Below are 21,328 nucleotides of genomic sequence, written 5' to 3'. Positions count from 1 at the left end.
GCAACTCATATTTGACCCCACCAATTTATATATATTTTTTATTTTCATTTAATTTTGATTTAAATTTTTGTATATCAATTATTTTATTAATATATATGGTTAAATCCAATAAATGTTTAAAAAACATTAAAAATATATAATAAATACATAAAAATATAATAAATTTATTTTAAACGATGAGAAATACATAGCGACAATAACTAGCAAGTGACGAAAAATACGCAACAATAAGAAATACATAATAAAATAAAATACATAACAATAATATATATGATTAATTTCCAATTCCTACCGTTGGAAAGCTTTAAATTGTTTTTAAAAAGTAAAACAATGTTTTTGGTTTGACACATAAATTCCAATCCTCCAATTTTTCAATAAAAATAATAACTATGGGACCCACTAATACCTATTAAAATAATGATTTTTATTGTTAAGCCACCCAAGTTAAGAGTTGCAATATGAAGTTCCATCCCCTATTTCTAAGCAACTTCCAATGCCATGTCATCCAACTCCAATGGTAAAAAAAAATAAGACATGGTTGCTTAGCCTTAAGAACTCAATAAGATACTTGCATTGGAGATGCCCTCATACTAATCTAATCTAATCTAATTTAACTTGGTATGCAAACTAACAATATATATATTTTTTTCTTTTTTTTTTTTTGGGTGAAATCTAACTAACTACTGTATATCTATCCAGCCTGTCACACCGCCATATTAACGCGTCAACAGTTTATTACAATTATATCATCACCGTTAAAAGTTCCACATCAGCTTAATCGTAACCGTCTATACTGATCCTGATTTCTATATAAACCTCATCACTCCAATGAATTCCCCTCATTCCATAGCTGGCCGCGTTTTATCTTTCTCTCGTTTCTTCTTCTCTGTTCTACTTTCTTTATGATGATTCGATTTCCAATTATTGATTCTAAAGTTCTTCGGTTTTTTGAAATCCCTTGCTAAAGTTTTATTGCTACGTGATTTCTTGATTTCAGGTTTTGCTGTTGTTGATTTTTTTTATCTATTGCTATGAAGGAGCCCTCGTCATGGATTTTCGGATTATAGATATCTAAAGAATTTCGTAATTCTTTTAATCTTCTTTTATTGATCAGTTATCGAGACTTGTTTGCATAATTTTTGGATTATTGGATAATTTCGTAATTCTTCATCATTGGATAACCAAGATATGTGTTTATCCGTTTTGCAGCGAGGTGAATCTAGATCAGTTTTGCGATTGTTGATATTGTGTGGATAACAACAGAGAACGGTTCCAGATAAATTGAATTGAACTGTGAACATGATTCTAAATTGTCCTTGGTTTTCACGTTTCTTGATTGTTTACTCTCTGAGAAATCTTGATTTCAGGGATGGCTGTTCTTGTTTTCTTTGATCTGCCGCTATAAACGTGGTTTTCTCAGATTGTAGATATCAAGAATTTCACTTCTATTCACTCTTCTTTTAACCTTCATTGGTTATCCATAATTAGTTCAATAACTTTTGAATATGATTCTTCAATTGATAATCGGGTTATGCATTTATCCGTTTTGCTTTTGCAGTGAGCTGAAAAGTTTTTGATGTCTAGAGCAGACTTGATACAATAGATAAGATTGGAGAACGGTCCCCGATAGATAAATAAAATTTCTTCAATGAATCTTTTTGTACTACTATTTATTTTTTGGATTTGATTTTAAGACGCGAAATTGAATTAAGAACTTGTTTTTCTGCAGTGTGGTTTGATGTATCATCTTGTTTTCACAGGGTGCCACAAAAGTCTTCTTTCACAATCACCTTGTTAACTTTTCTTTCTGAAGTGGATAAATTAAAGATGAGTGCCTGAATTACCTTGTCATGTTTGGCTGGCTGTGGTATATATTTTCAACTATTGTTGGGATTAATTTGGTGATGTGAATTTATATTTTAACATCTATGCTTACATGATTCTTGATTATTCTCTGCTATCTTGGGCGAGATTATCTGATAATGGTTATTCTTTGATCATGTTCAAGATGGTGTTGATTGTCTATCCAGAACCTTTGTACTACTCTAGCATAGATTACAGGATTTTTGAATGATTCTTTGGCCTTCCCAAGATTAGGAATTTTGGACAACTGGATATAAATTTGACTCTGATGATTTGTTTGTTGGTGATAACTTAACTTTGTTGGGGTGGTTTTCTAAATCTTCATTACTGTTTTGTTGTTTTTATTGTGATTTGTGATTTATGATGATGATGATGATGATGATGATGATGATGATGATGATGATGATACTCATAAAAAAGATACCCTCTTTATTATAGTGGCCAAAGGACTCTTCTGTATTTGGAAGAAGCCAAAATCATGTCATTTCACATGGGTACATGATTGCAAATTGGATGGAAATTTGGTCAACTCTTCTAAGACTCTTCTTTACATTTCAGTTTTTTTATACTCAACACGTACAAGGTCAGTTCCTTTGAGTTTTCCTTGTGGTTGTTATAGGGGAGAGAGCCTATAAATGTGTGGTTCACTGTGGAATTCGTGACAACTTGGTTGGCACCAGAATCTGCAATTGGCTGCTGTTGATGTGGTGCTTTCATTTGGTTATCTCTACTCTGACTATGCATTCTACATGTTTCTTTGTATATTTTTAGGATATAGTTTTCTTGATTCCAAGTACCTGTTTTTGCTTTGGTGTTACAGAGGAGAGAGCTGTGAATGTACTGTCTGATTTGAATGCTTTGAGCCTTTGGATTCAATGGGGTTACTTTTTTCCTTGAGTGTTTGTTCTGGAATAGGTGTACTCCTAGTATGGTGTGGCAGTGCTGGTATTTATTTATGTTTAGAATTATGAATTTGAGTATTAGCAGTGTATCTCTTTCTTGGATAATCAAGATATAAGTCTGTTTTGCAGTGAGTTGAACGTTTGTAGATACTTGATACATTTTGTAGTGAGCTGATCGATTTTTGATTTCTGGATATCTGGAACAATTTGCAAGTATTGATGATAATGGATAAGAATGATAATGGCTATAGATACATAGATCAAGTTTCTTCACTGAAGTCATTCTTTATTATTTTTATTTTTGCGCTTTCATTGTAAAATACAAATTGAATTGTGAACCTGTTTTTCTGCAGTGTGGTTTGTCAAAATAATGATGTTCTTTCAATCATAGCATGGAGCCTCAAGCTTTGGTTTGCCTATTTCTTTTTAAAACATTCTCTTGATATTTTATTCCCTCTGGTGATGCAGGGACGATAATGATTTTCTTTCTCTTGTTTGATCTTCTGGTTTTGTATTCTGATTCTTTTCTCTTGTTTGATCTTCCGATTGCGAGGTTTGATTTGGTTATAGCTTTGATACATGTTATTTTCTCCAGTGCAGTGTGTTTTGAAATAATAACATTTTATTAGCATCAAACGAATTATTTTGGTACCTCTACTTGGAATGCGAATTATTTTCATTTCATTTTTTCTCTGCCGATTCTTATTGTCTAGTCTTCTGGATTTTCTCCTTTATGATTTACCATCAATACTTATTATTCTTATGACGATAGTAGAATTTTTTTTTTGTTTGTGTATTTTGGGACAGCTTGGTGGGCCTCTTGTTGTTATGCTGATCTGTGAATTGGTTTCAAGAATTATGCTACTTTTATTTCTTGGATCTTTTTCTACAACCAGTTTGTTACAGTCAAGAATGACTTCATTATTTTGATCAAACAAGTGTTGTACCGGTATGGTATACCACAAGTTTCCTTCTTTCTCAAACACACTGCACATTTTTAATCCACTCAAGTTTCTTTGCCGCTTTGTGCCGCTTATCTTCTGTAAACGAATTAACCATACACATGAACCATAATGGTTAGGTGGCTGTATTATATATCTTTTTCTAGACTTTAATTTGGTGAACTGTACTCATATTTGAATTCTTTACATTTCATTATATCTGTTTCAGCATACCCGCTTCTTGATTCCTTTGTGGAAGTTTATGGTGAGGTTATCACATACTTCTCTTTTGGAAATAATTGGTAATTGATAAGTTATATTTATTTCTTTGAGCGTTGAAGTTTCTGTAACGTGAGTTTTACTCGGTTGTACGTTTAGCATCTAAGATTCTGTTGTAACTCTTCCTTTCCCAAGATGAGGAATTTTGGACAACATGATATTGCAAATTGGTGTAGTATGCTTTAATTTGGTCATCTCTGCTATAAGAATTAGTAATATACACATCTCTATTTTGTTTTGGGATTGATGATATGTCTTGTGATGGTGACAGCTTGGTTCTGTTAGTTTGCCACTTCCTTTGAAAGTGAGGAGGAAGCCCAAATAATTGTCATTTAATATGGAGCACGAATCTGCAATTTGCTGTGCCATATGTTCTCACTGTCATTATGCAAAGCATTTGGTTATCTCTACTCTGGCTATGAATTCTTCACGTTTCTATTTCTTGAGGATTTAGTTTTCTTGATTCCTAAAGTTTCATGTGGGTGTCACAGAGAGGATATATGAACTGCGAAAGCTGTGGCAGGATTATGACTTTTGCTGGTTGTTACTGTTGAATTATCTATCCATGTGATGTGGTAATGTTGATTTGTGTGTGGTTTATTAGGAATCTAAGTATTAGGAGAGCTTTAGAATATATAAATTTGTTGTACATATGTCTCTTTCAAGCTGAGAAGTTGAATGGATATGACCATGGGCTCTTCATTGAATTGTTTTTTTTTCTTCAGGCTTTGTTATGGCTTTCTGTGTTGGAACAATTGTTATGGCTTTGTTATGGTGACAATTATTGGATTTTAAGTCAATTTTACTTGATTGGTTCTCTGTTGATTCTTTTTGTTTATTCTTCTCGATTTACAGGAGAGAAATAAATGAATGTCCGACCGGCAGAGATTATGATTGGTCGCGGTTTGCTTTAATACTACTTTTTAAGCCTTAACCTTTATTTTCTTACAATTGCCTGTCGTGCATTTGGCTTTTCATGTTTAGAATATGTGTATATTTTTCACTACTCAATCTCAGGCCATGATTGGCGAACAAGTTAATACTGACTCATCTTATCTTATATTTAGCACATACATCTTTCTAAATATACAGTGTTACATAAATTTGGCAATGTTTTGTCTATATTAATGTATTCTTGAAGTGTCAATTAATCATCAAGAACTAACTCATTATTTGCACAACTAAAATGAGAAGAACGATTCTTATTCCTGTATACTGAAATCACAATATAATAGTACTAGAGGCCTACTGCATTGATTCTTAGAGCTATATTTCTTGATTTTTTGATCCATTGACTAGATTGATTGCTCGTCGAGGCTATAAACAAACTTACATTTGTGTATTTGTTTTTGGGATACTCAGTGTCTACTTTTACAGTTCCTTTGAGTTTTCTGTGTGGGAGCGGTACACATTTACTTTCCGTTCGTGGTTTGCTTGGGATCCAGTGGCAGGAAAAAGGTTCACATACTTTCCGTTCTGCCATGGGATAAAACAATCGTTTTACTTACATGTGTATTTGTTTTGGTATAGTGTTTGGAGCATGAGTATGAAGCATTTAAGATTCCAGAGTAAATCTATTTGCCATCCCCAAGGATGAGGAACTAGACAAGCTTGGTTAGACACTTTTTTGAAGAATTCTTTGCATAATTATTGGATATAATTCTTTATTGGATAATCAAGACATGTGTTTATCGGTTTTGCAGCGAGATGAAGTCATTGGATTTGTAGAACATTTTGTGATTCTTGATTAAATGGATAAGAACAGATAACGTTTTCGATAAATCAATTTTCTTCAATGAGTCATTCTTCCTAATTTCTATTTATTTGCTTCGATGGCAAGACATACGAATTGAACGGTGAATTTTTTTTTTCTGTAGCGCGCGGCTTCTTCGTAGCATGGTGCCTAGAGTTTTACTTTGGTGATCTCTAGTAATTCTTCTTGTTTCAATCTTTACTGATTCTGAGAGCATATATTTCATGATTTTTGTTATTTATTCTTCTGTGTTGCAGGAGAGGATGTGATTTCGATATATGTATTGGTATCCTTTTATGCGAATTTCACAACATCAAACTTCTCTTGACTCTTCTTTAACTGATCAAGATTTTGTTTTGTATAATTTTTTGATATGATTCTTCGTTTGAAAATCAAGAGATGCGTTTATCCGCTTTGCAGTGAGCTAAGAAGTTTTGATGTCTAAAATGACTTGATACAAAGGACAAGAACGGAGATTCAATATCCAATTTCTTCAATGAGTCATTCTATACTATTTTTATTTGTTTTTGTGCTTTGATTTCAAGATGTATGAACTGAAGTTTGAACATGTTTTTCTAGTTTGTCAAAATAATAACCTTCTAATTTGTTATAATTCTTTCCATTTGTATTCTCTGTCATTTGTGATATATATAATAATATAAGAATAAGAATCTTCTATCCTACATGGGTATAGGGGGAGCCTAGTGGAGCAGGGAATATGCAATTGGCTGATGTACTTGTTATATTGTGCTTCCATTCGGTGATCTCTTTTCTGACTATGAGTTTTGATTTGGAGATCTCCAGTTAATTATTTTCATTTCAGAAGTGTTTCATTATTGATTCTAGGATGATATATTTCTTTATTTGTTATTTTTCTATATGGTTTTGCAGGAGATGTTATCTATAAACAAATCAAACACACAATTCCTTCTGGTTCTATCTTCCTCTTATTTCATATTTCATATTTTTGTATTCTCACTATTTTTTCTTTGGTACTTTGGTCTCCTGATGTTGAGGTTTGATTTGGTACTACTAAAATCAGAAGAATATTGAGATATTTGTTTATCTATTTTGCAGAAAGTTGAACTCTTGATATATGGAACAATTTGCGATTAAAATGGATAAGAACGATAATGGCTATAGATACATAATCAAATTTCATCAATAAGTCCTTTATTACTTTTTATTTTGGCCTTTGATTGCAAGACATACAAATTGAATTGTGAATTTGTTTTTCTGCAGCTCGGTTTGTGAAATTCAAAATAATAACTATCTTCATCATAGCGTGGATCCCTCATATTTTGATTTTCTTATCAATCTTAAAATATTTTAGTTTTCAACAACTCTTGCTTTTGAATGCATATTTTCTTGATATTTTATTTCCTCTGATGTTGCAGGGAAGTAATTTGTGAACACTGATTCCTTCTGGTTCTATCTTTCTTTTGTTTGATATTCATGTTTTGTATTCTTATTCATTTCTAGTCTTTTGATTTGGTTATGCGCTTTTTACTACTTCTGTATCCATGCTTCCCATTCATTCTTGGGATATAATTGGTCCTTTTTTTTTATTTTAAATTATATGTTTTTGTTTCCAAATAATAGTTCTTTGATCGTGTATAAGTTGGTGTTGAAGTTTTTGTGTTTCTTCTAGTGTTGAAGTTGTGTGTTTCAGTATCCACAACCTAAGTATTACTCTGTCATAGGGTACATGATTATGGAATAACTCTTTGCCCTTTCCAAGATGAGAAATTTTGGACAATTTGGTTACGTCATATGTGTTGTTTGATTTTATGATTTGTTCGTTGGTGACATAATAACTTTGTTGGGGAAGGTTTTTGTTATAATTTTCATTTGTTGCTTTTATTTTGATTTGTGATTTATGATGATGATACTCCTAAAGAGATATCATCTTCATTACAGTGGCCCAAGGACAAAGCTTTGGCTCCAAGGTACACAATTCAATCACTTTTCGCTTTACTCCTCCTTGATCACATACTGACTTGAGCCTTGGAGTGCTAACATGTTTTGCAGGTACCTTCCCCACCGTGATCCACCGTACCAGAAATCTAACACCACCGAAACTGCCTTAAGCCTCGCCATTGGAGTTATCTCATTCTGATCCGATCAGAACACTCTGTATTAGGAGGAAGCCAAAGTTGTGTCATTTCATATTGAATGTAGTTTGTTCCAATGAATCATCATCTCCAGCTAGCAGGCTTTAATTTGGTCATCTCTTCCTAGACTCTTCACATTTTCAGTCTTTTATTTGATACTTAGCATCTACTTTGTCAGTTCCTTTGTCTTTTCTGTGTGGGTATTACAGGAGAGATATATAAATCTGTGGTTTTCTGTGGAACTCGTGGCAGGCAGGTTCACATACTTACCGTGAAACCGGTCATTTTTTTTTTTACTTACATGTGTATACTTGTTTTGAGATTTGGATATCGTTGGATTTTTCGTGTATCCGTGTTAGGAAAGTGAGTATGAAGCAGTTAAGATTCTAGGGTACATATATCTTTACCCTCCCATGGATGCGTAATTCTGGACAGCTCGGTTTGGAACTTTTATGTTGATTTGCCACTTCCTTTGTTAAAATTGTTTGTCTATATTCTTGTATTAGTGACATTTGTGGTATATAAAATAATACTAACAAGAATCTTGTCTCCCAAACGGGTATCTCTCACAGAATTTGTAATTGAAGAAAGAACTTGGTATAGGGAATGGAACACCAGAATCTACTCTGACCGAATTCTTCACGGTTTTTGTTTGTTTTGTGGGTTTTTTTTTCCTTTATAATTCCTTTGTCATTTTGTCATAGATTATCTATCAAGGACATGTTTTTGCTTTGGTGTAACAGGCGGGAGAGGGCATGATTGTGTACCGCGGGATTTGAAAGTTGTGGCAGACATTATTAAGGAAATGCTTTGAGCCTTTGCATTTAACGGGTCAATTTTCCTTGAATGTTCTTTTTCTGGAATAAGTGTCATATGACAGTGTCAATTTTTATGTTCAGAATTACGAACCTAAATATTAGGGAGAGCTTCAGAATTACATATCCATATCTTTCTTGAATAATCTTGAGATATACAATCTGTTTTGCAGTAAATTGAAGTTTGATAACAAGAACGTTTGTAGATACTTGATACAATGGATAAGAAAGGAGATTCAAGATAAATCATGTTTCTTCAATGTGTCATTCTTTACTATTTTTATTTTCGAGCTTTGTTCATAAGACATACGAATTAAATTGCGAATATACTATTCTGCAGAATGGTTTGACAAAATAATGTCGTTCTTCATAACGTAGAGCCTCAAATTTTGATTTGGAGGTCTCCAGTAAATTCTTTTCATTTTTGTGTTTCTATATTTTGATTCTGAGAGCATATATTTCTTTATTTAGTATTTTTTTTTCCAATGGATTTTCAGGAGAGGATATCCATGAAAACACAATTCCTTCTGGTTCTTTATTTTATTATTTTTTCTATGGTACTCTGGTCTCTTGATGTTGAGGTTTGATTTGGTTATTGCTGGTTTCGATCGCAGGGTTTGTTGTTCTTATATCAATGATATGCTGCTATGAATGACTTGTACCGATTGCCTTTCCAATTCTTGTTTGATTATATGTGTAGTTATTTGATATAATTTGTCATTTGATAAATGAACTATTAAAAATAAAAGAATATTGAGATATTCGTTTATCCATTTTGCAGCGAGCTGATCTCTGGATATATGGAACAATTTGCGATTATAATGGCTAAGAACGATAATGACTACAGATACATAATCAAATTTCTAGGATGTGTAAATCTTAATTATTTTTATTTTTTGGGTTTTGATTGCAAGACATACAAATTGAATTTTGAACATATTTTTCTGCAGCGTGGTTTATCAAAATCGATCGTTCATCGTATGGAGCCCACAAGTTTTGATTCGCTTATCTTATTTAAAATATTATAGTTTTCGATAACTCTATTGCTTTGGAAAGCATTTTTTCTTGATATTTTATTTTCTCTGATGTTGCAGGAAGGTCATTTGTGAACACTGATTCCTTCTGGATCTGGTTCTATCTTTCTTTTGTTTGATCTTCATGTTTTGCATTCTTATTCATTTATGGTCTATTGATTTGGTGCTGGCTTTGACCACCTTACATGTGAATTTAAGTATGATGATGTTTTATGCAGTGTAGTGTGTTTTTTTGACGGTATGCAGTGTAGTGTGTTTTGAAACAATAACATTCTGTGTAGTGTCAACTATCAAGCCTCAGGTTTTTTTTGCTACCACGTACTTGGATTGTGAATTATTTTCATTTCTATTCTTATTGTCCAGTCGATTTACTTATTTTATCTACATTTTGCCTTTTTATCTGAATTCTGACAGTGCATAAGTTTACATGAGGAAGTTGGTGGGCATCTCGTTGTAATGCTGATATGTGACTCGGTTTGAAGAATTATGCTACTATTCTTCTTTTTTTTTACAACCTATTTTTCCTAGTGTAATTTTTTCTGTAAATGCATCATGCTGTTGGCAGAGCAAGTTTTACATGGGTTTGGTGTACCACAGAAGGTTTCTTCTTTCTCAATCACACTGCACCATTTTAATTCGCCATCTGAAGTGGAGAATATTGGAGATGAGTTTCTTTGCCTCTTTGTACACCTTCTGTGAACAAATTAACAAGGACACATGATGGACGTGTTATCTATTTGCTAGGCTTTAATTTGGAGCTTTGGTGATCTCTTCTCTGATTATGAATTCTTTACACTTCGGAATAGTCGTTTCAGCATCTATGCTTCTCGATTCCTTTGTCAAAACTTAGAGTGAGGTTATCACATACTCCCCCTTTCTTCCAGTGTTGAAGTTTTTGTTTGTTTTTGTATCTGTAACTTCAGTTTTACTCTGTGGTTTTGCGTACAAGCGTAGTAACTCTTCCTTTCCCAAGATGAATTTTGGACAACTTGGTTAGGTGCTGTTTGTTATGATGATTTGTTTGTTGTCGATCAATTGACTAATGAGAGATGACATTTTCCTACAGTTATTTCCGTTGTTATTTTTGATTCTTGATGTATACTCCTAAAATTATATCCTAATTGTTACAGTGGCCTTAGGACTCCTCTGGTATTAGGTTGAAGATTAAATTGTGACATTTCATATTGACTACAAGATATTCCAATCTGGATGGAAATTTGTTCAAACGAACTATCATGTTCTGCGAGCTGTGTTCTATGCTTGATTTGGTCATCTCTACTAATATAGACTCTTTACAGTTCAGAGACTTGTCAAAATAAAACCAGTAATTTGACCTGTGGCAAGCAGAGGTTAACATACTACCATTCAGCCATGGGATCAAACCAGTAATTTTTTTTCCACATCTGTTTGTTTTGATATTGGAGATATTTGTCTTTTGATGGTGAGTCCTGTTAGTGTTGGAGTTGTTTTGTTTTTGTATCAGCTGCATGAACATTGAAGCATAGAAGATTCAAAGTATATCTCTTTGCTCACGCCAAGGATGAGGATTTATGGACAGTTTGGTTTTAGCTCTCTTTTGTTCTGTTAATTTACCACTGCCTTTGTTATTGATTCTTTTTATTGTTTTCTGGTCCTTTTTTATATAAGAATCTTCGCTCCTAAATGGGCATCTGTCACAGTGGGAAAGCATCTGGTGATTTCTACTCTGAATATGAACTTCATGTTTCTTTCTTTTCAATAGTGTCAAGCCTCGAGTATAAGTTATTGTTCATTGTTTATGTATTGATTCTTATTGTTTATCCTTCTTGATTTACAGGACCAATAAATAGAAGGTCTGACACTTCTCCCAACAGTTTGGGGTGCTCAGGCAAAGATAAATATATGAATGTGCGACTATGGCGGAGATTATAATCCTTTGGGGGTTTACTTACCCTAATACTATGCTTTCTTACAGATGTTTGCCCTAGATTTGTTATTTGTTTGTATCATTCCTGAGAATCTGTGTATGTTTTAGTTTTGTGCAGTGTCCCAAGGACTCATCTGTATAATGAGGATGCCTAAATTGCATCATTTCATATTGATTACAAATTCTTGGAAATTGGAAGGAAAATTGTTCCATTGAAACAATGGGTGTGTTGAATACTTGGCATCTACTTTTGCATTTCCTTTGAGTTTTCTGTGCGGTTGTTAGATGGCTTATGAATGTGTGCTATGCTGTGGAGCCCGTGGCAGGCTGTGGTTAACATACTATCCATTCAATTCACGGCCTTGGGATCTGTCATGTTTCTACTGAAATTTGTTGTGTCCTGCCAGTCTTGGTGATTTTGCGTTTCTGCATCAAGAACGTGAGAAATAAAGCATACAAGATTCTATCTTTTCTCTGGATACTTAAGCTGCTTTGGAACTTTACTTCATCCGTCTATTATAGTTCAAATCTGGTTGTGACATGTTCTCATTGTTAGTTTTTTATGAGGGTCTAGTTGTCGCGATTCCTTTGTGAGTTCCATGCGGGTGTCGGGGATATGGATTGTGTGATGCTATGGACATGGACCTGTGAAAGTACAAGGTAATGTACCGAAGGAATGTTAAAGCTGTGGAGGATAAAATTGTTGAACATGTGATTCCTTTCTGGTTCTGTCTTACTCATGATTGTATTCTATCTGGTTTGTGGTTTCGGTTTCTTTTTTGCTTCTGAAGTTGTCTGTACTTGATTTCATGAACCTAGTAATCAAGCTGCTTTCTGTCTTTGCTGGTTTCAATCAGAGTTTATTGTTTGTACTTTCAAATTTTGTTGGCTTGTCCATGAAACTCTTCTGAATTTGCAAAAAATCGTGTCATTCTTTACTGACATAATCATCCTTCAGAGGTCATAGTTGGACAGTGCATCCAAATTGTGCAACCATTAGGTGAAAGCATTTGGCTATGGAAAATCCCCGACCATAAATCTTACAGGGAACAAGTGAGATGTGTTCGTTCACGGTCTTTTGGCATAATTAAGATTTGATGATGATTGTGCATGCCTACTCTAAAACATAACATTCTTCAACCGTGTAATCAGGTTGAGGTGACATAATATCAAAATTTCACTGTTTTTTAATCGGTATCTGAGGATAAAGCGATATCCCATGTTTCAAATGTCATTGAAGGCCCGATCAGGATTTCTTGGATCTGTGAGTTTTGTAATACTCACTAACAATCATTGGCTCTAGTTAAATCTGGTTTGTTCATTGAATTGTTTGGTATTCATTTTTCAGGCTTTGATCGTGCATCATATCATGAACCTCTTTTATGCATAGTAGTGTGTTAACAAACAATGAAGTTATATGTAATATCAAGCCTGTGTAGAACTTCATAGGGAGACTGCACATGAAGAAAAACCTAGTAAAAAATCCTACATTTTATAAAATTTGTGCAATGAATTTTTCTGTTACGGTTGTTCAAAAAGAAAAAATTTGCTGTTACTATTGTTATCATTTATCATCTAGAATATAATGAAATATCCCTGGTATAAGATGTATTTATAGAGCTTTATTTTGCATAAATTTCATTGGTAACTCTTCCTACAACAACATATTCTAATGATTAAGTAATCAGAAGGATTAAGTCTCTGCTGCTTCAAAGAAATTTTTCATCAGCCCCTACACAAGATTCAAAATGAATCTTTCAACATCATGTCCACTTGAATCTTCTTGCATCAAGTCTACATAACCTTAGCAGAAAAATGAAATTTAAGTGATATGAACATGAGAGGTAAATGAGACTGGGAGGGAAAATGTACAAAGAAATCTTTCTTTTAATAATGTTTTCTGATCTTTTTAACATGCGGAAGGTATATGTGGTAAATTTTTTTGACTTCTGAACATTTGATAATATTATTATAGAGTTCAGTGCACATCAACTAAACTTTATAATGTTCTTCAACCTCCTGAAATACTACAAACAACTAAACTTTATCTTTTCCAATTTTCACTTTTATATCCAATTTTTTTTCTGAGGAGACAATAGGTTAAATTAAAAAAGTTTTCAATCACACTTTTTCAATATGAACATGATATCTCTGATAAGGAAGCGTCGAGAGCAACAAGACACCACATCTCCTTTGAAACCTTACGACATTAGGTATATCCTATATGAGTCAAAGTAATCAAGTAAGTGATAATAATTACATCATATTTAAATAAAAATGTATTTTCAGTTTCTTATTACTTTGTGCTAACATCATTGTCATCATGATTCATATGATTGATAATAGTATATGTATGTGTTTTTTGTAATATGGGCACAGAAAAGAGAAGAATATAAATGACGTGTAGACATGATTTCCTTGCAGAACCTTCATATTTTTATTTTTGTTTTATCACAATTTTGTTAGTTGTTAACTAGTTTTGTGTTTATTATTACTAGTTACAGAAGCACAAGATCAATGCAATGCATGCTAAAACTAACTGAATTTCGACAAGCTACGGTTAGACGGAGTCAATTGCATAATTTGAGAGGGAGTTGAATGTTCCCTGCAATTAGAGGTACATATTCACACTTTCTATTCATCTCCTCTATTATGAAACTAAGAGAAGCTTAAATCATGTCTTTGTTAACTGTTGACATTAATACTTAGTCTTTGATAAGGTGCAAAAACTGGTTTATGTTGATCTGAGAATTAATTTTCAACAGAAATATAAAACATATATTTCGTTAGATAGTGTCAATGTCAAATGCTCGATTCATTTTCTGTTGTGTTTTGTAAGCAAAAGAATAAGGTGTTTCTCTCCAACAAAGTTTTTTTTATTGAGTAGAAGCAAAAATTGAGGAAGAAGGGAATAATTGTTATTGATCAGCTTCTCTATTTTGAAGTTTTCTTTAATCTGGAACGTTCAAAAGATGTTATAACGGCAGTGTAGTGCATCTCAACACAGCAAGGTAAGGAATAATAATATTAAAGAAGATTATAACTATTATTCCTCAAAGCACTGCTCAATTACTAAGAACTAAATTTGATCAATGAGAATGCAAAGCAGGGAGGCAGTTGATACATATAGAACAAGATAAAACACCATAACCAAACTATAGAGTAACAGGGCGGCCGGTATATAATAATCTATGCAATAGAAAAACCACAATCCAATTAAGTAGCAGTAACAGAAAAGTTCTTCTAGCTATTGTTCAAAACAAAAGCTTGAACTTCAGCAGATTGATAATGCAGGTTCCTTTCAAAGATCATCAAATTAACAAACTAGTTTGTTGATGTCAAAGTTGATTCATGTTCTGTCACATTCAAGAGGTCTCCTAGTCCAATAGTTAAGGTAAACTTTGATGTCAAGGAAGCTCTAAGGAGGCTCAAAGCCTACACCACAAGTAAAGGGAGTATAAAAGAGGTTAAAATAACAGGAAAAAAGAAAAAGACAAATTTCCGTAATAAATAAGAGTCAACTTACCTCAACTTCACCAATGCTAATCACCTTCACTTATAGATCATCAAAGGGAATGCTAGATTCTTTAAAATATGAAAGGCAAGAATTAGCAGAAAGTGGTTTTACTGTTAGATCATCTCCTACACCATATAACGCTGCTTTCTTCACAAATCCTACAACACCTTCTCTTGACCTGTTGGGGGATCTTGGATCCAGTTCAGTCAAGACCTTTCCATTAAAAATTGATGACATTGACTTAGAAATCACTCCTCCCGCTATCTTTATTTCTGTGTTTACATAAGATTTAAGAATAGAATTATACACTTGCGATGGAAGCCCAGTACCATAATAATATGTCGTGAGTTGTGGTTGTATAGCAGGAATGTTGAGGGGTTGGTTTGGACAACCAAAATGTGGTGCTATACCAGGATTGAGTAACACAGAAGTGGGGACCAAGTTCTCTACACTCTTGTACAAATTACCAACACATCCAGCAAAAGAGTTAGTTACCAAAACCTTTACAATGGACCCTAATGGCATGGTAAGGAAGCTAAAAATGAAGTTAACAAATTCTCCATCGGCTTCTGCGAAGATTATCTTTTTCTGAGATTTACTTTGCACAACCTTAATATCCGTTTTATTGCTATCACTAGTGCAAGGCCTTACTCTAACTGCTGATGAAGATTGGTTAGGCGGGCTGTATTTGTTCTGGGAGCAACTTCTCAGAATTGCATTTGTTAGCGGCTCATGAGAGGTGAAGCTATACTTGAGTATGTTCAATATCTATACATCAAAATGGAAGTAATCAATTATATCTATACTGAAAATAGGGGTAACTGTTACATTGATAGAAATAAATAGATGAAAAAAGAGCAATTTTACTAAATGACAATAGACGAGATCGTTTCCCAAAAGATTTCATGTTATTTCGTTCACATACAAGCTAGTAAAATGTCCAAGATGTCTCCTATTTCCTCTAAGTATACATAATATGCTCCTCTAACGTATTAATATCCCTAAATGTGCCTCATAGCATGTTTCTTCTATTACTTGGTGTTTTTCTTGTATTGGGTTGAAATTCTCATACCCCTAAATGTGCCTCATAGCATCTTTCTATTATCTTTTGCTTGTCAAAAGTAAAATCTTAAGCTTCTGAATATTAATTCATGTTGTGCCTTCATGGCCCTCACAGTATACCAATTAAACTTGGCACAAGCTACCTGTGTAGTAAATTTGAAATTTAAGACCTAGTGAATAATTGGAGTTCTTAGGACTAACTGATATATTCTAAAGGGTGAAGCATACTGATACTGCAACATAAAACCATGATGTTAAGGTTCATCATTTAGACGTTGCCTAAGATCCTATGCACGTAAAAAATAAATCTGTAATGTGAGATAGATACGATTACCTCCTGCTTGCCAATGTTATGTGTGATTTCCTCTAGCTGACTCAAGTCTGAATACCCGAATTCCTTCAACAGGCACAAAGAAGTCATAACGGAACTAGGCACAATCTTCAAATCGTAAAACACCAAAAAAGTTGGTCCATTTTCTCTAACAACGACTCTATTTTGGGCATCCACAATAGTCCCTTAGAATCCAAATCTTGAAGCTATGTATTTATTGGTTTTCCACAGGTGCATTCAAGGTTTTTAAAAGTAGTAAATGTCTTACAAGAATCACACACAAAAATCTTACTTGATGGCTCAGTGTCATCAACATTCAAGAGCAGCTTCATGCACAATGCTTCACAGGGATTCCTGGGATGCAGCAACATTTGTCTGCAGACAGCATTGTTCCAAACATCGTTTGAGTCGAGGTTTTGGACAGTTTGGTAGAGGTTGTTGATACTGCCAAGGAATGGTGATGATTCGGATTGTTGTTGTTGGTCATTGTTGTTGGTGGATTAAAGGCGAACAATGTTGCTAAGTGGAAAAGATAAGAAGCTGAAAAGAGTGCCAACAAAGTCTTTGGTTGCTTCGACAAATACAATTTTGTTGCTTTTTTTGTGCATTAAGATTTTGAGGGGAATTGTTTTTGTATCTTCTTGAGGTTGTTCAGAAGCCATGGCAGCAAGTTGTTGTATATACCATTCATTGTTCAATTCTCCGTTCAAACCGTTTCAAAAAAAATCTTCATTCAAACAATTATCCAAATTCCTAGTACCTTGATAAGGATTGGAATGCATAACTCTCCTGATAAATACATTAAATTTACAATTAAGGCCATTCTTTTATTGAATAAAAGAAGAGAAAAAACAATTAGGAATATTTTTGTACAAAAAAAAATGTCAGGTAAAATTGGAACCCACTATTGATTTTTTTCGGTTCTACAGATTTTCGATTTTTTTTAAACCATCTAGACCGGTGCTAGGTACATTTGTTAGTCTAAGAGCACCATTATCCCAAAACTCAATATTAGTTTTTTAAGTGGATCCCGTTTCATTCTTTATATTATTTTAGACTTTTTAATTATTTAAACAATTCAATCACATTTCTCAAATATCCATACAACTCATCAAAAACTCTTAAATGGGTCTCATTGGGTCCCACATGTTTTAAAATAAAATGGGAGATAGCCGTTGTATTGTAGCCTTCAATATTTAATTAATTCATTTGCACTTGTCATGGCCCATGTGTTAGTTTGTATCCGTTGGTAAACATATCATCACTTTTACTGTAGCAACGTTGGATTGTTTTCAATTATCCATGTGCTCTGACAAAGAGCGTGTCTTTGCCGTCCAAAAACCACCGATGTGCTTGCTCTAACTAGTTAAATTGACCGGTCTGGTTTGATTTTTAAAACATTATTTTTACGTAAAGGTTTGGTCGAATGTTAAATCAAATATATTCTGAATATTTTTTGTGGTTGATTTCTCCTAACAAATATTTTTTTTATACGCACCGGCCGAGGATCAAACACAAGGGGTCTAAATATCTACCACTTGTGTCACACTATGTTCTTTATCGTTAATATTTAATTTTATCTTGTTCCTCTTGATGAAATAACTATACTGTTGCATTTCATGGCAATAGTATGGGATGGAATTTGAGAGAGAATTTTGAGACATATTTTGAGACATATTTTTGCTTGGATTGAATAGATCTTGACGTGTAAGGACATTGTTAATCTACTATACTATGGGAATAGGTTAGATCGAGCCAGACTTTAAAAAGTGTCTAAGTCTGACCCATCAAAAAAATTAAGGCATAAGTCTGGTAAGTATCCTATTATAGACTTATTTAATAGGCTTGAGTGTGATCTAAGATCCGTGGATATTCACTTTAGTTTGAGAGGAGTTCCATGTTTTCTGCAATTAGAGGTATACATTTTCTTAATTCTTATATTCATCCTCTCTTTTATGTATGAAAACTTAAATAAGCTTATATCATGTCTTTGTTACAATAAGGGACAGAGTGGTGGGTATTTCACTATTTCTTCATTGATTAGTAACATTTTATTTTTCACATTATAGCTGTGGATTCAATTTAGTAATTGACATGATGCACATTATATATGTTTTCAGTTTTGTCACAGTTTGTTTTTCTCACAAATATTCTCAAAACTACACAATTACATTGAACAAATATTCTGCAACCTTACTAATGGACACAACCCTCCCAATCCTTATTTTGACAATACTGCTTGAAAACTAAATAAGATGAAGTGCAAAACCCAAAAAGTAAAAGAAAACATTTTTTGAGCTATAACATTTTATTAAACCTAAGACTTCAACAATCAGTACTTCCATCTTAATATTCTAAGATCAACCACATAAAGATTAGAATTCATGTTCCAAATACTTTCTTCAAAGTGAGTCAGAGAATTCTTGGAAAGATTCAAGGTAATTAGAGATTCAAGTTGCCAAATCCAGTTAGGTATTGGTCCTTCAATATTGTTTCCAGATAGGTCAAGAGTTAGTAATGTGGACTGGTTTCTCAAGAAACTTGGGATTCCTCTTAACTTGCAGGAAGACAACATAACACTTCTTATCTCTGGAAATGGTGACAAATCATGATCAACTCTGAAGTTTTCATCAACCGACAAATTGTTTTTTGAGAGGCCTAGTATAGTTAAATTACTTAACTTTCGAATGATGTCCAACTTTATTGTTCCAGTAAACTTGTTGGAAGAAAGTTGAATGACACGAAGTGTTGTAAGGTTAAAGACATGTCTTGATAAACAAGTTGGGTGAGTTTTGACATTGAACTAGGAATTCTCCCATTGAATTGGCAGTAAGATAGGTCAATGGTTGATAATTGCTTCAAATAGGAGATAGTATTTGGAAGTGGTCCTGAGAAATTTGTATTGGCGAGATTCAAGTAGTGAAGAGATGCAAGTGGTGGGAAGTTTGGCAAAGAACCATTAAGATTTTGATTTTCTGATATGTCAATGACATTTAATGTGTGTATTAGGAAGATATCTTTTGGAAAAAAACCATTCAAGCCACAACTACTGAGTTGTAGGATTGTTAAATTGGACAAATTTGTAAAGGAATCTGGTACTATGCTAGAAAAATTGTTATGGCTCAAATTTAAAACATAGAGTGATTGAAGCTTAGCTAGTGACGAATCAATAGGTCCAGAGAGATTGCACGATGACATGCTCAAAACACGAAGACCTTCCATTGATGATAAAGCACGACCCCATTCTGCTCCGCCGGCAGATATTGCTACACCATCTACATATAATTCTGTGATATTTTTGAGGTTTTGCATAAGAATCTCTGTATTTGGCTTTTCAAGTTTTAGGCTGTGTCGTACCTTGTGAGGTGAGAAATTTCCTTTGGGACTTGTCCCTCAAAGCCAGCATTTGACAAGTTTAGATACCTCAAATTATGCAACTTATGCAACTCTTGAGGAATCATAGAAGGAATCATAGAACTAAAGTCATTAAAAGCTAAATTCATACTCTGCAGATATTGCAGGCTGAAAAGAGCACTTGAATCATCAAATCCTCCTGAGATAGACTCTTGACTTAGATCAAGTGCTGTAACATGTCCATCTTTGCATGTTACTCCATGCCATTGGCAACAATCATCATCACTTTGGTTCCAATGAACTAGTTTTGAGGATTTTTCGGGGTTATATATGAGGTTGTTTTTCAAATGGAGCAACAAGGAATGTTAGTGTTGGAATTTATTAAGCTGAATGGTATAAAGAAAAGGAAAAAAATTATGTATGCTCTCATAGTGAATATTGTTGGAATTGCCTTAGAATTGTAGAAACAAGGAAAAAAGGGGAAGTTGCTGCTTGCTGCGGCATGCTCAGCAGCACTGCGCCATGCGCAATTGGTTAGCAGGATTGTGTGATGTTTGGTCTGGTGGCTGCGCCATGCGCAGTTGGTCCTGCGCCATGTGCAGGTGCGCGACCATATATAAACTATGTTTCGTTTTCTGCAGCTTTAAGTGGAATTTTTAGGTCTTTTCAACATGAATCAAGCTAGGGTTCAAAAGGGGTTCTTTTGGGTACACTCTAGGGATTGAGAACTTATTTATTCCATCTTGTAATCATTATCATTGAATCTATTGGTCACAGGGAGAGATTCAGGAAAATGGTAGAATTTAGGAAAACTCTAAATTATTGCAACTCTTGTATCAGATCTTTTGTAATCAAGAAGAACAAGTTTGATAGTGGAACTGAGAGCTGCTCTCTCCCCCAGACTAGGTCATTATTGGACGGAACTGGTAAACAAATATTTGTGTCTCTTTTATCGCTTTATTTTTACTTTGTGTTTGTTGCTTATTCCATAAGTTTGGTTTTGGTTGCTTAATCGTTTTGCTCCACAACAAATATTGGTTTCGGTTCGAATTCACAACAAATATTATGAGAATGCTTTGTGTCTTAATGGTTTGATGAACAATTAGGCTATGTTTGGTAAAATTAAGCTATAAGCTAGCTGATAGCTGAAAAGCTAGCTGATAGCTGAAAAACTAGCTTATAGCTTATAGCTGATAGCTGAAAAGCAAGCTGATAGCTTTTTAAATGACTGATAAATATAAAAATACATAAAAGGACATTTATATGTAGTGGGTAATGTTTTATTTTATAAAAAATAATAAAATTAAATTAAAGGTTAAAAATGGAAAAAACTGTAATAAGCTATAAGCTCAAACGTTACTTGAAATAACATCTCAAAAAAAACTATAAGCTCGTGATAAAAGCTTTTTACCAAACACTTTTATTTTTTTTTTCAAACAAGCTTATAAGTTAGTTTA

General features: G+C 33.6%; 1 long non-coding RNA gene across 5 annotated transcripts; it reads left to right on the top strand.

Annotated features, from left to right (window-relative positions):
• The first annotated feature begins 845 nt into the window (after window positions 1–845).
• LOC123881919 lies at window positions 846–17,366 on the top strand. 5 transcript variants are annotated; one of them, XR_006799639.1, is made up of 6 exons: window positions 859–1,083; window positions 1,210–14,224; window positions 14,495–14,618; window positions 15,490–15,863; window positions 16,593–16,650; window positions 16,749–17,358. It is a non-coding gene; the product is annotated as an uncharacterized LOC123881919 (long non-coding RNA). The 5 variants fall into 5 exon arrangements; XR_006799637.1 differs by having other exon boundaries at window positions 14,495–15,863; window positions 16,593–17,366; XR_006799635.1 differs by lacking the exons at window positions 16,593–16,650; window positions 16,749–17,358 and having other exon boundaries at window positions 846–14,224; window positions 15,490–15,748.
• Window positions 17,367–21,328: the final 3,962 nt, after the last annotated feature.

The sequence above is a fragment of the Trifolium pratense genome, linkage group LG4 (genome assembly GCF_020283565.1).
Source record: "Trifolium pratense cultivar HEN17-A07 linkage group LG4, ARS_RC_1.1, whole genome shotgun sequence".
NCBI lineage: Eukaryota > Viridiplantae > Streptophyta > Magnoliopsida > Fabales > Fabaceae > Trifolium > Trifolium pratense.
The sequence above is the reverse complement of the archived record's forward strand: the minus strand, read 5'-3'. Positions and strand labels throughout refer to the sequence as shown.